Genomic DNA, 15,000 nt, shown 5'->3' on the forward strand with positions numbered 1-15,000 from the left:
TTTATTGTTGGATTTATTTTGTAATTTTTTTTTTTTAATCAAGTCTATGTAGTTTTTATTAATCATTTTTAATAATTTTAGTGCTTACACTAAATGAAAATTACAAATGCTGCAATAAAGTTGAAGTTTTTCAACTAATATTTGTATTTTATTTGAAATTTATATATATATTATATATTATAATTATTATTATTTTTTTAGAAAATGACGATCGTCTCGCTGGATAAGACTCTTATTTCTCGACTGGGATCGTGTCGAGACTGTGAAGCTGCATTGAGACGGACATTTGAACCTTCTCTGGACATTGGGATAGCTGGTTGCCATTGAAGTCCATTAAATGGAGAAAAATCCTGGAATGTTTTCCTCAAAAAACATAATTTCTGTTCGACTGAAGAAAGAAAGACATGGATATCTTGGATGACATCAGGGTGAGTAAATTATCAGCAATTTTTTTTTTGAAAGTGAATCCTGTAAAGTGCAATTATTGCTGATAGTCTCCGCTTACAGAAAGCACCATAGAGTATTTTTGTGCTTGCATTTCCACAACGAAACACGGTAGTGCCACCCGTTACGTCTGAGTCGTTAACTCTATTCAAACAGTTTTGATTCTTGATTCTTTCTGCTTGATGTTCTTCGGTATCTTGAAGTGTTTGATACTCCATCACCTCTGGAAATAGCGGCGTATCTCGCTGTGGATCTGGCGACCCGGCGAGGGGAAGCCCGAGATGCCCACCGCAGAAGCCAATCTGCCATCTGGAGGCCTGTCACGAATACCAGCATGTGTGTGTACCAGCTCACACACACCTCACACACACCTCCAGCCCTTATCGCCTGCATCACATCCCTCAGATAGGGAGCACGAGAGGTGGGCTCGCTTTTGTTCATTCATTCGCGCGCTTTAATTGATTCATCCTCGAGCGTCTGAGCGAGTCGCACACGCTGTGAGTCTCGGGGATTTTCTCAGGTCACAGAAAGGCTGAACGCTGTCGTCTCGCCGGCTATACAGGACAACACTCACTGGAAGAGGCCGTTAATGTCTTGATTTAGCTTTTATTTTTATATTTTACATTTTCATGTTATTTCTTTGAAAACTGCTATTTAGGTTTCATTTATTTTCAGTTTAGTTTTAGTATAATTATTTGCAGTTAATAATTTTAGTGCTTCACCCTTTATTTTCTGTTTTATTTCAGCTTTATTTCAGTTAACAGCAATGTTTTATATGTATATTTCATATATTTATATAGTATATGTAAACCTATAAGCGTTAACTGAAATTAAATATAAAAATGTAATTTAGTTTAAATTGAAGTACTAAAATAAGTACTAAAATAATTGTAGTTAATAACAACCCTGTCTCAAAATCAATATATGTGTATGTGTGTATAAAAAGAATGTTATATATATATAATCATTAACTAAAAATAAAAAAACATAGTTGCTTTAAACAAAACAAACATTAACTGAAATAAATATTTTTAAAAATTCAACTTTTTGTTTTGTTTAAAATAAAGTACTAAAATATCAAAAACTAAATAAACTAGCAAAAAAAACATAAAAACTATATAGACATTTAAAAAAACTAATAAAAATGACAAAAATAAATAAAAATAAAATCCAATTTAAAATATTTAGCAAAAACTATAATAGTATCTCAATGATATTTATATAATGATATTTTAACTAGTTTATCATCTAATTTCTTCTCCTCATCCATCTCGGTTTAATTTATTTTTTTAATGTGTTGTTGCAGTGCATTCTGGGATTGCATTCTCAGTTGCTTTCGGCCACAAGAAAGCATCTTGCCATATGAAACAGGCTTCAGTGTTAAATTTACACATCACACAATCTTGAGCCAATAGACGAATTTGAGGAGACGCCACAGTTACGCCACTTTCATGAATTTGATGTAAACAGTAAGCCGACGTAATATTCGCATATGCAGTTCATAGAGGACATACATAGCAGCTACAGCATGAAATAATATTTAAACCTATAACATTTAACTTTTAAACAGCGTCTATAACAGTTTTATCTCACAATTCTTGCATTTGTGTGTTTATTTCTCCCACACTGCAAAAAATGCTTTTCTTACTTCGTAGTTTTGTCTTGTTTCCAGTCCAGATATCTAAAAATTCTTAAAATCAAGATGCCTTACTAGATGAGATTTACTAGAAGATATTATGTCTTGTTTTCTAGGGAAATAAATCAAAATTAAGTGAGTTTTTGCTTAAAAAAGCAAAATGATCTTCCAATGTGGTGAGAAAAATAATCTTGTTTCTGTTTGAATTAACATTATTTTTTCTGACCCCATTGGCTGATATATATATCTTTAAACATATATATCTTATATATATATATATATATATATATATATATATATATATATATATATATATATATCTTAAAACAAAACAAACATTGTTTTTGTTTTTGTTGTTTTAGCCTTTTTTAAGCAACAACTCACTTCATTTTGATTTATTTCCCTAGAAAACAAGACATAATATCGTCTAGTAAATGCATCTTGATTTGAGCATTTTTAGATATTTGGACTGGAAACCGAGACAAAAATACTAAGTAAGAAAAGCATTTGTGCAGACTTTATAACTTCCAATTGTGAGTTTATATCACAATTCTGAGGGAAAAAGTCAGAATAACGAGTATATCTCACAGTTCTGTTCATGTTTCTGAGAGTTGTGAGATATAAGCTTGTCTTTGCCGAAGCCTGGAGTCCGGTGGAGTCAGTGTGTGTTAATCTACACCACCGGGTCTCAGACTGAGATGGTGAGGCTCATTTCTCGGGCAGGTTTGAACAGGTCCACTGGGACATTCCTCTGGTTATCTGCTCTCAGTGGGACATTTATCTCTGCACATCTCGCTGTCTTTAGCCTGTCTGAGTCTCAAGCTGCGTCTCAATTCGCCAACTTATACTGCGCCCTAAAAGTATTTTCTTCTCTTTTTGTGAAGGAAAAGTGCGTACTTTAGAGTGTGTAAGCAGAAGCACGTACTATCACGTCACACAATTGCCTCTTTAACGGTTGCTCTCCGTCTATAAACTGCCCTGTCAATCATCTTGTCAAAGATAAAATCCTCCACATTTAATTTAATTTACAAAATTGGAGAGATGTCGATCTGCAGTCTATGCGGAGACTCCTCGTATTAATGCATAATGATGCATTTAAAAGTTAATGTCCACACAGATCTTCATAAAAGTCCACATTGTTATTGCAGATGAAATATAACACGAAAATATTTTCTTAAATCTATTTATCTACTTAATTATTTTTATTAAGCATATAATTGACCAGAATCTGTTGAATTTCTCTGAATTGTCATTCCAGTTTGAATTCTTATTAAACATTCAGTTCAAATTCCAAGTCATGAATTGAAACGGAGCCAATTGTTAAATTCAGAATTTAGTAATTTTGGAATTGGATCCACGTTTTTATTGTCCATCAGAGCTTGTTTATGTCTTCTGGAATATATTTTATGTTTTGCTTCCTTTGAAACAAAGAGCGTCACTTGTTTTACAGTAATATTTACCGGCTCCTCAGAGACTATCAGAGGTGAGCGATCTCTCCACGTGTTATCTGGAGAATCATCCGTCTGTGAGTAAGAGATTCACACTGATGTCTGAAGATCATGAAAGGACAATCATGCAGTATTATTCATCTGAAAGGAAATATATATACATATTTGAGGTACTTAACTCAACTGACTGCAACTTAAAAGATTAGTTCACCCAAAAATGAAATATGTCATCATTTACTCATCCAAACTGAGACTTTTGTTATCCTTCAAAACACAAAATGAAGATATTTTAATGAAATCTGAGAGATTTCCGTCCCTCCATTGACAGTTTACGCAACTACCACTTTGTTGCTTGGCAACTGATGACAATTTTTACATTTTTGCGTGTGTGAACTAACTCTTTAACTGGACTGAAGCCGATTTACTCGATTATCCATACATCATTTCTTTAGAAAAAATAATGTGAGGATGAAATATGATCCATCAGGTTTTGAGGAAGGTTTATTTGTTCATCTGTCAATCATCGTTGAATTGCATTGCATTATATGTTTTAAAACCAAAGAGCTTTGATCATATAACTATTAGTGCTGGGCAACAATTAATCACGATTAATCGCATCCAAAATAAGAGTTTGTGTTTACATCATATATGTGTGAGTACTGTGTATAATTATTTTGTATATATATATATATATACACACACATACATATATATGGAAATATTTCTTAAATGTATACATGCATGTGTGTGTATTTATATATACAAAATAATTATACACAGTACTCACACATATATTATGTAAACACAAACTTTTATTTCGGATGCGATTAATCGTGATTAATTGTTGCCCAGCACTAAAAACTATGCATTTATATATCATCTTTTTAAGACCAATTATTGCCAGATATTGATATTTATATGCATTTTATGTAAGTCTGCTATACTGTTATAAAGAACTCATTGATGTATTGTACCGTTTTTTTTGTTTTCATTAAAAAAATAAAAAAGTCAAGCGCTTTGACCGGATGTGAGACTTTGCTGTTACATTAGTGTGTGTTTTGTGTCAGCAGACATGAAGCCGTCTGTGTGTTCTTCTCTCTGACACCTAAAGCCCGTGCCGTTCACCCTCATCTGTGCGCGACGGGCCGGTGTCACAGGATCGGTTCTGCTGGGCTGTTTTCAACAATACGCCAGCACACCTGCAGATCCGGGGTCGGGGGTCGAGTCTGAGTCTCAGTCCTCACAGGTGCGGGCCGCTAATCTTTCACTTTTGTGAATTATTCATATTTTAGTAAAGTTCGTTGGGACAAACTTTGATTTTGGCTTGACAAAGCCGTTTGAAAGTTTTATAAGCGGAAGTGGAAAGAGAGAGAAAGACATTGCTAAAATAAATTAGCATGTTTTCGCATATTGCTAACATGAATTAGCAGGTTTAAGCACACATTGCTAACATGAATTTTTATGTTGCTAGCATGTTTTAGCACATTTTAGCATGTTGTTAACATGTTTAAGCATTTTGTTTAGCAAGTGTTCAATCATGTTAGCAATGTGCCAATATGATGCTAGCATTCTTTGCAATTGGTTAACATGAATTAGTACACAGCTAACATTAATTAACATGTTGCTACCATGTTTAACGCGTTGCTAGCATGAATTGGCATTTTGTTTGCATGAATTAACAGGTTTTACCACATTGTTAACACAAATTATGTTTGCTAACATAATTTAGCATGTTGCTTGCATGATTTAACACTTTGCTAGCATGAATTGGCATTTTTCTAACATGAATTAGCAGGTTTGAGCACACATTGCTAACATGAATTTTTATGTTGCTAGCACGTTTTAGCACATTTTAGCATGTTGTTAACATGTTTAAGCATTTTGTTTAGCAAGTGTTCAATCATGTTAGCAATGTGCCAATATGATGCTAGCATTCTTTGCAATTGGTTAACATCAATTAGTACACAGCTAACATTAATTAGCATCTTGCTACCATGTTTAACGCGTTGCTAGCATGAATTTGCATTTTATTAGCATGAATTAACAGGTTTTACCACATTGTTAACACAAATTATATTTGCTAACATAATTTAGCATGTTGCTTGCATGATTTAACACTTTGCTAGCATGAATTGGCATTTTTCTAACATGAATTAGCAGGTTTGAGCACATATTGCTAACATGAATTTTTATGTTGCTTGCATGTTTTAGCACATTTTAGCATGAATTAGCATGTTGTTAACATGTTTAAGCATTTTGTGTAGCAAGTGTTCAATCATGTTAGCAATGTGCCAATATGATGCTAGCATTCTTTGCAATTGGTTAACATGAATTAGTACACAGCTAACATTAATTAGCATGTTGCTACCATGTTTAATGCGTTGCTAGCATGAATTTGCATTTTATTAGCATGAATTAACAGGTTTTACCACATTGTTAACACAAATTATATTTGCTAACATAATTTAGCATGTTGCTAGCATGAATTGGCATTTTTCTAACATGAATTAGCAGGTTTGAGCACATATTGCTAACATGAATTTTTATGTTGCTAGCATGTTTTAGCACATTTTAGAATGAATTAGCATGTTAACATGTTTAAGGATTTTGTTTAGCAAGTGTTCAATCATGTTAGTAATGTGCCAATATGATGCTAGCATTCTTTGCAATTGGTTAACATGAATTAGTACACAGCTAACATTATTTAACATGTTGCTACCATGTTTAACGCGTTGCTAGCATGAATTGGCATTTTGTTTGCATGAATTAACAGGTTTTACCACATTGTTAATACAAATTATGTTTGCTAACATAATTTAGCATGTTGCTTGCATGATTTAACACTTTGCTAGCATGAACTGGCATTTTTCTAACATGAATTAGCAGGTTTGAGCACATATTGCTAACATGAATTTTTATGTTGCTCGCATGTTTTAGCACATTTTAGCATGAATTAGCATGTTAACATGTTTAAGCATTTTGTGTAGCAAGTGTTCAATCATGTTAGCAATGTGCCAATATGATGCTAGCATTCTTGGCAATTGGTTAACATGAATTAGTACACAGCTAACATGAATTAGCATGTTGCTACCATGTTTAACGCGTTGATAGCATGAATTTGCATTTTGTTAGCATGAATTAACAGGTTTTACCACATTGTTAACACAAATTATGTTTGCTAACATAATTTAGCATGTTGCTTGCATGATTTAACACTTTGCTAGCATGAGTTGGCATTTTTCTAACATGAATTAGCAGGTTTTACCACATTGCTAACATTAATGATCATGTTGCTAGCATGTTTTAGCACATTGTTAGCATGAATTTGCATTTTGTTAGCATTATTTCAGCATGTTAACATGAATTAGCATGTTGCTAACATAGTAATTCATTGCTAGCAAAGTTTTCAATCATACTAGCAATGTGTTAACATGATGCTAACATTATGTCAACATGAATTATCGTGATTTTTAACATGAATTAGCTCAACTGTGTAATAAAGTGGTTAGCTTAACTTAACTAGCATCAATTAGCATGTTGCTTTTCATTCAAAAGAAAAAGTCAAGCGCTTTGACCGGATGTGAGACTTTGCTGTTACATTAGTGTGTGTTTTGTGTCAGCAGACATGAAGCCGTCTGTGTGTTCTTCTCTCTGACACCTAAAGCCTGTGCCGTTCACCCTCATCTGTGCGCGACGGGCCGGTGTCACAGGATCGGTTCTGCTGGGCTGTTTTCAACAATACGCCAGCACACCTGCAGGTCCGGGGTCGGGGGTCGAGTCTGAGTCTCAGTCCTCACAGGTGCGGGCCGCTATTGAAACCTCACCTGTCACTCACCTCCCGCCTTTGATTCTAGCAAGCGCTTCCAACGCTTCCTGTGCTAGCTTAACATTCCTGCGCGAGGCCTCGCATGAGCGAAACGTTAAAAGGCAAACGTAAGCTCGAGGGCAACGAGACTGTCAGCGTCTGGTTTGATGCAATGATGCCGTAACTCTTTAGAGATTAGGCACAGTTCGGGTAATGGTTATGCTGAGTGCTGCTGGTTCACTTGTGTTGTGTTTCCATGGGGTTGTGTGCAAAACTCCTTGTGCCCCAGACATCAAGCCACTTTTATTTCTATTGTTCAGAAGACAATAGTGTTATTATTTAGATCAATTACACTGCAATAAATGCTTTTCTTACTTAGTGTATTTGTCTTGTTTCCAGTCCAAATATCTAAACATTCTTAAATCAAGATGCATTTACTAGATGAGTAAAATGCCATAAGATATTATGTCTTGTTTTGAAATAAATCAAAATGAAATGAGTATTTGCTTAAAACAAGTCAAATTATCTCCCAATGGGGTGAGACAAATAATCTTGTTTCTGTTTGAATTAAAGGTCCCGTTCTTCGTGATCCCATGTTTCAAACTTTAGTTAGTGTGTAATGTTGTTGTTAGAGCATAAATAATATCTGTAAAATTATAAAGCTCAAAGTTCAATGCCAAGCGAGATGTTTTATTTAACAGAAGTCGCCTACAGTGAACGGCCCGTTTGGACTACATCCCTCTACTTCCTTCTTTAATGATGTCACTAGAACCGTTTCTTGACTAAGCTCCGCCCACAGGAATGCTCCCTCAACTCTACCGAAATTCGTTTATGTACTTGCGCACTTCTTATAACTTACTGTGTTTACTCAGCTCTTACGGTGATTTTCTGAAGTAAAACTGACGCTTCATCTTTTGTGTGATGTACAATAAACTTTATTAAACTCATCAGTATATGTTTGATCATCATTCGGACAGCAGACTTGTAGGCTATTAATATATAATGGATACATACAAGCAGATGACAAATACGTTATAATAACCGTAATTAAACTACTAAACTATACCTGTTCCATCTCTATACAGCACTCTGACTCTGTAGGCATTATTGTCCGACTCGAAATGAACACCGTTACTGAGAGTTTCTGATATTATCATCATTCCGTGAGATGAGATTGTCCTGAGAGACTGAGTGAGCTCGTGAAGCTCCGCCCCCTGGGTCGTCCAGCAGCAGCTCATTTGCATTTAAAGGGCACACACTAAAACAGCGCGTTTTTCTGAGCCCCAAAAAATGACAATTTAAACATGCTGTAAAAAATGATCTGTTGGGTATTTTGAGCTGAAACTTCACATACACACTCTGGGGACATCAGAGACTTATTTTACATCTTGTGAAAAGGGGCATAATACGGGACCTTTAATATTACTTTTCTTAAGCCATTGGCAGATAATTTAGCTGTTTTTTAAGCAACAACTCTCTTAAGTTTGATTTATTTCACCAGAAAACAAGACATACTATCATATGGCATTTTACTACTTTAGTAAATGCATCTTGTTTTAAGATTTTTTTTATTTTTGGACTGGAAAGACAAAGAAAAGCATTTTTTCCAGTATAAGTTAAAGTTTTGTTCTCTGATAGTATCAGTGCAGTCAAATTGATAATATAACTGAATATTAAAGGGTTAGTTGATCCAAAAATGGAAAAAATGTTAATAAATTACTCACATGTCGTTCCAAACCCGTAAGACTTTCGTTCGTCTTCGAAACAAGTTTTAAATCAAATCTGAGACAATTTACGCAACTACCACTTTGATGCCTAAAAAAGTTGGTAAACTTTTAATCACATATAAATATTGATCAGCGAACATAAACAGCTCAACTATACCTGCTTCATGCGTAACACGAGAATGATCCTCATTGGTTCTTGAGAAGCTCAAACGTGATGCGTAACACGAGAATGAACCTCATTGGTTCTTGAGAAGCTCAAACGTGATGCGTAACACGAGAATGAACCTCATTGGTTCTTGAGAAGCTCAAACGTGATGCGTAACACGAGAATGAACCTCATTGGTTCTTGAGAAGCTCAAACGTGATGCGTAACATGAGAATGAACCTCATTGGTTCTTGAGAAGCTCAAACGTGATGCGTAACACGAGAATGAACCTCATTGGTTCTTGAGAAGCTCAAGTGTGATGCGTAACACGAGAATGATCCTCATTGGTTCTTGAGAAGCTCAAATGTGCTGCGTAACGAGAATGAACCTCATTGGTTCTTGAGAAGCTCAAGCGTGATGCGTAACACGAGAATGAACCTCATTGGTTCTTGAGAAGCTCAAGTGTGATGCGTAACACGAGAATGATCCTCATTGGTTCTTGAGAAGCTCAAATGTGCTGCGTAACGAGAATGAACCTCATTGGTTCTTGAGAAGCTCAAATGTGCTGCGTAACGAGAATGAACCTCATTGGTTCTTGAGAAGCTCAAACGTGCTGTGTAACGAGAATGAACCTCATTGGTTCTTGAGAAGCTCAAACGTGCTGTGTAACGAGAATGAACCTCATTGGTTCTTGAGAAGCTCAAACGTGCTGTGTAACGAGAATGAACCTCATTGGTTCTTGAGAAGCTCAAACGTGATGCGTAACACGAGAATGAACCTCATTGGTTCTTGAGAAGCTCAAACGTGATGCGTAACACGAGAATGAACCTCATTGGTTCTTGAGAAGCTCAAACGTGATGCGTAACACGAGAATGAACCTCATTGGTTCTTGAGAAGCTCAAACGTGATGCGTAACACGAGAATGAACCTCATTGGTTCTTGAGAAGCTCAAGTGTGATGCGTAACACGAGAATGATCCTCATTGGTTCTTGAGAAGCTCAAATGTGCTGCGTAACGAGAATGAACCTCATTGGTTCTTGAGAAGCTCAAGCGTGATGCGTAACACGAGAATGAACCTCATTGGTTCTTGAGAAGCTCAAGTGTGATGCGTAACACGAGAATGATCCTCATTGGTTCTTGAGAAGCTCAAACGTGATGCGTAACACGAGAATGAACCTCATTGGTTCTTGAGAAGCTCAAACGTGATGCGTAACACGAGAATGAACCTCATTGGTTCTTGAGAAGCTCAAACGTGATGCGTAACACGAGAATGAACCTCATTGGTTCTTGAGAAGCTCAAACGTGATGCGTAACACGAGAATGAACCTCATTGGTTCTTGAGAAGCTCAAGTGTGATGCGTAACACGAGAATGATCCTCATTGGTTCTTGAGAAGCTCAAATGTGCTGCGTAACGAGAATGAACCTCATTGGTTCTTGAGAAGCTCAAGCGTGATGCGTAACACGAGAATGAACCTCATTGGTTCTTGAGAAGCTCAAGTGTGATGCGTAACACGAGAATGATCCTCATTGGTTCTTGAGAAGCTCAAATGTGCTGCGTAACGAGAATGAACCTCATTGGTTCTTGAGAAGCTCAAATGTGCTGCGTAACGAGAATGAACCTCATTGGTTCTTGAGAAGCTCAAACGTGCTGCGTAACGAGAATGAACCTCATTGGTTCTTGAGAAGCTCAAACGTGCTGTGTAACGAGAATGAACCTCATTGGTTCTTGAGAAGCTCAAACGTGATGCGTAACACGAGAATGAACCTCATTGGTTCTTGAGAAGCTCAAACGTGATGCGTAACACGAGAATGAACCTCATTGGTTCTTGAGAAGCTCAAACGTGATGCGTAACACGAGAATGAACCTCATTGGATTTTTGAGAAGCTCAAACGTGATGCGTAACACGAGAATGAACCTCATTGGTTCTTGAGAAGCTCAAACGTGCTGCGTAACATGAGACTGATCCTCATTGGTTCTTGCTGAAGCTCAAACGTGCTGCGTAACATGAGAATGATCCTCATTGGTTCTTGAGAAGCTCAAACGTGCTGCGTAACACGAGAATGAACCTCATTGGTTCTTGAGAAGCTCAAACGTGCTGCGTAACATGAGAATGATCCTCATTGGTTCTTGAGAAGCTCAAACGTGCTGCGTAACACGAGAATGAACCTCATTGGTTCTTGAGAAGCTCAAACGTGATGCGTAACACGAGAATGAACCTCATTGGTTCTTGAGAAGCTCAAACGTGATGCGTAACACGAGAATGAACCTCATTGGTTCTTGAGAAGCTCAAACGTGATGCGTAACACGAGAATGAACCTCATTGGTTCTTGCAGAAGCTCAAACGTGATGCGTAACACGAGAATGAACCTCATTGGTTCTTGAGAAGCTCAAACGTGCTGCGTAACGAGAATGAACCTCATTGGTTCTTGAGAAGCTCAAACGTGCTGCGTAACACGAGAATGAACCTCATTGGTTCTTGAGAAGCTCAAACGTGCTGCGTAACACGAGAATGATCCTCATTGGTTCTTGAGAAGCTCAAACGTGCTGCGTAACACGAGAATGAACCTCATTGGTTCTTGAGACGCTCAAACGTGCTGCGTAACACGAGAATGAACCTCATTGGTTCTTGAGAAGCTCAAACGTGCTGCGTAACACGAGAATGAACCTCATTGGTTCTTGAGAAGCTCAAACGTGATGCGTAACACGAGAATGAACCTCATTGGTTCTTGAGAAGCTCAAACGTGATGCGTAACACGAGAATGAACCTCATTGGTTCTTGAGAAGCTCAAACGTGATGCGTAACACGAGAATGAACCTCATTGGTTCTTGAGAAGCTCAAACGTGATGCGTAACACGAGAATGAACCTCATTTGTTCTTGAGAAGCTCAAACGTGCTGCGTAACGAGAATGAACCTCATTGGTTCTTGAGAAGCTCAAATGTGCTGCGTAACGAGAATGAACCTCATTGGTTCTTGAGAAGCTCAAACGTGCTGCGTAACGAGAATGAACCTCATTGGTTCTTGAGAAGCTCAAACGTGCTGCGTAACGAGAATGAACCTCATTGGTTCTTGAGAAGCTCAAGCGTGATGCGTAACACGAGAATGAACCTCATTGGTTCTTGAGAAGCTCAAGTGTGATGCGTAACACGAGAATGATCCTCATTGGTTCTTGAGAAGCTCAAATGTGCTGCTTAACGAGGATGAACCTCATTGGTTCTTGAGAAGCTCAAATGTGCTGCGTAACGAGAATGAACCTCATTGGTTCTTGAGAAGCTCAAGCGTGATGCGTAACACGAGAATGAACCTCATTGGTTCTTGAGAAGCTCAAGTGTGATGCGTAACACGAGAATGAACCTCATTGGTTCTTGAGAAGCTCAAGTGTGATGCGTAACACGAGAATGATCCTCATTGGTTCTTGAGAAGCTCAAATGTGCTGCGTAACGAGAATGAACCTCATTGGTTCTTGAGAAGCTCAAATGTGCTGCGTAACGAGAATGAACCTCATTGGATCTTGAGAAGCTCAAACGTGCTGTGTAACGAGAATGAACCTCATTGGTTCTTGAGAAGCTCAAACGTGATGCGTAACACGAGAATGAACCTCATTGGTTCTTGAGAAGCTCAAACGTGATGCGTAACACGAGAATGAACCTCATTGGTTCTTGAGAAGCTCAAACGTGATGCGTAACACGAGAATGAACCTCATTGGTTCTTGAGAAGCTCAAACGTGATGCGTAACACGAGAATGAACCTCATTGGTTCTTGAGAAGCTCAAACGTGCTGCGTAACATGAGAATGATCCTCATTGGTTCTTGCTGAAGCTCAAACGTGCTGCGTAACATGAGAATGATCCTCATTGGTTCTTGAGAAGCTCAAACGTGCTGCGTAACACGAGAATGAACCTCATTGGTTCTTGAGAAGCTCAAACGTGATGCGTAACACGAGAATGAACCTCATTGGTTCTTGAGAAGCTCAAACGTGATGCGTAACACGAGAATGAACCTCATTGGTTCTTGCAGAAGCTCAAACGTGATGCGTAACACGAGAATGAACCTCATTGGTTCTTGAGAAGCTCAAACGTGCTGCGTAACACGAGAATGAACCTCATTGGTTCTTGCAGAAGCTCAAACGTGATGCGTAACACGAGAATGAACCTCATTGGTTCTTGAGAAGCTCAAACGTGCTGCGTAACACGAGAATGATCCTCATTGGTTCTTGAGAAGCTCAAATGTGCTGCGTAACACGAGAATGAACCTCATTGGTTCTTGAGAAGCTCAAGTGTGATGCGTAACACGAGAATGATCCTCATTGGTTCTTGAGAAGCTCAAATGTGCTGCGTAACGAGAATGAACCTCATTGGTTCTTGAGAAGCTCAAATGTGCTGCGTAACGAGAATGAACCTCATTGGTTCTTGAGAAGCTCAAACGTGCTGTGTAACGAGAATGAACCTCATTGGTTCTTGAGAAGCTCAAACGTGATGCGTAACACGAGAATGAACCTCATTGGTTCTTGAGAAGCTCAAACGTGATGCGTAACACGAGAATGAACCTCATTGGTTCTTGAGAAGCTCAAACGTGATGCGTAACACGAGAATGAACCTCATTGGTTCTTGAGAAGCTCAAACGTGATGCGTAACACGAGAATGAACCTCATTGGTTCTTGAGAAGCTCAAACGTGCTGCGTAACATGAGAATGATCCTCATTGGTTCTTGCTGAAGCTCAAACGTGCTGCGTAACATGAGAATGATCCTCATTGGTTCTTGAGAAGCTCAAACGTGCTGCGTAACACGAGAATGAACCTCATTGGTTCTTGAGAAGCTCAAACGTGATGCGTAACACGAGAATGAACCTCATTGGTTCTTGAGAAGCTCAAACGTGATGTGTAACACGAGAATGAACCTCATTGGTTCTTGCAGAAGCTCAAACGTGATGCGTAACACGAGAATGAACCTCATTGGTTCTTGAGAAGCTCAAACGTGCTGCGTAACACGAGAATGAACCTCATTGGTTCTTGCAGAAGCTCAAACGTGATGCGTAACACGAGAATGAACCTCATTGGTTCTTGAGAAGCTCAAACGTGCTGCGTAACACGAGAATGATCCTCATTGGTTCTTGAGAAGCTCAAACGTGATGCGTAACGAGAATGAACCTCATTGGTTCTTGAGAAGCTCAAACGTGATGCGTAACGAGAATGAACCTCATTGGTTCTTGAGAAGCTCAAACGTGATGCGTAACACGAGAATGAACCTCATTGGTTCTTGAGAAGCTCAAACGTGATGCGTAACACGAGAATGAACCTCATTGGTTCTTGAGAAGCTCAAACGTGATGCGTAACACGAGAATGAACCTTCTTTTACGTTCATTTCATTAACGAATTTATTATTATTGTTATTAACATTATTATTAGTTTATTTTTGCATTATGGCAAACAAGGGAAAAAATACTTAATTTGCATGAAAAAAAGGTCACGATGCAAAAAAATTTTTAATAAAAATGGAAAGCTGCTAAATGTTAGCTTGAAACATTGAAAAAATATATATTTCTTTTTTTATTTACTAGTAAAACTTTTGTACTTTTGTAGATCATGTTTTACGGGAACTCATTTGTCATTTCTCTTTAGATTTGGAGGAAGAGATAAAGAGGAAGAGTCATCTTCAGGGTCTGAGCTGGAGTGTGTGTGAATCTCTCAGCATCTGCCCGTCAGCACCTGATAAGAATGGAGTGGGAGATGTTTTCATCAGTGTCTGAAACACAACATGTTCCCGATACTGTCGGGTCTCAGCGTCCTGCAGAGATA

At 37.9% G+C, this 15,000-nt stretch overlaps 2 long non-coding RNA genes across 2 annotated transcripts in view; both read left to right on the plus strand.

The window, feature by feature from the left end:
• LOC311087410 overlaps window positions 1–411 on the plus strand; it is a 14,796-nt gene extending 14,385 nt beyond the window's left edge. Inside the window, exon 3 of the long non-coding RNA XR_014607269.1 lies at window positions 202–411. This is a non-coding gene — a long non-coding RNA (uncharacterized lncRNA). The remainder of the gene's footprint in view (window positions 1–201) is intronic.
• A 6,781-nt stretch (window positions 412–7,192) lies between these two features.
• The window catches only part of LOC311087196, a 17,526-nt gene continuing 9,718 nt past the window's right edge, over window positions 7,193–15,000 (plus strand). Inside the window, exons 1-2 of the long non-coding RNA XR_014607187.1 lie at window positions 7,193–7,327; window positions 14,824–15,000. The exon at window positions 14,824–15,000 is cut by the window's right edge and continues 84 nt beyond it. This is a non-coding gene — a long non-coding RNA (uncharacterized lncRNA). The remainder of the gene's footprint in view (window positions 7,328–14,823) is intronic.

The sequence above is a fragment of the Abramis brama genome (assembly GCF_963993115.1).
Source record: "Abramis brama genome assembly, chromosome: 7".
In the NCBI taxonomy this organism is placed as follows: Eukaryota; Metazoa; Chordata; class Actinopteri; order Cypriniformes; family Leuciscidae; genus Abramis; species Abramis brama.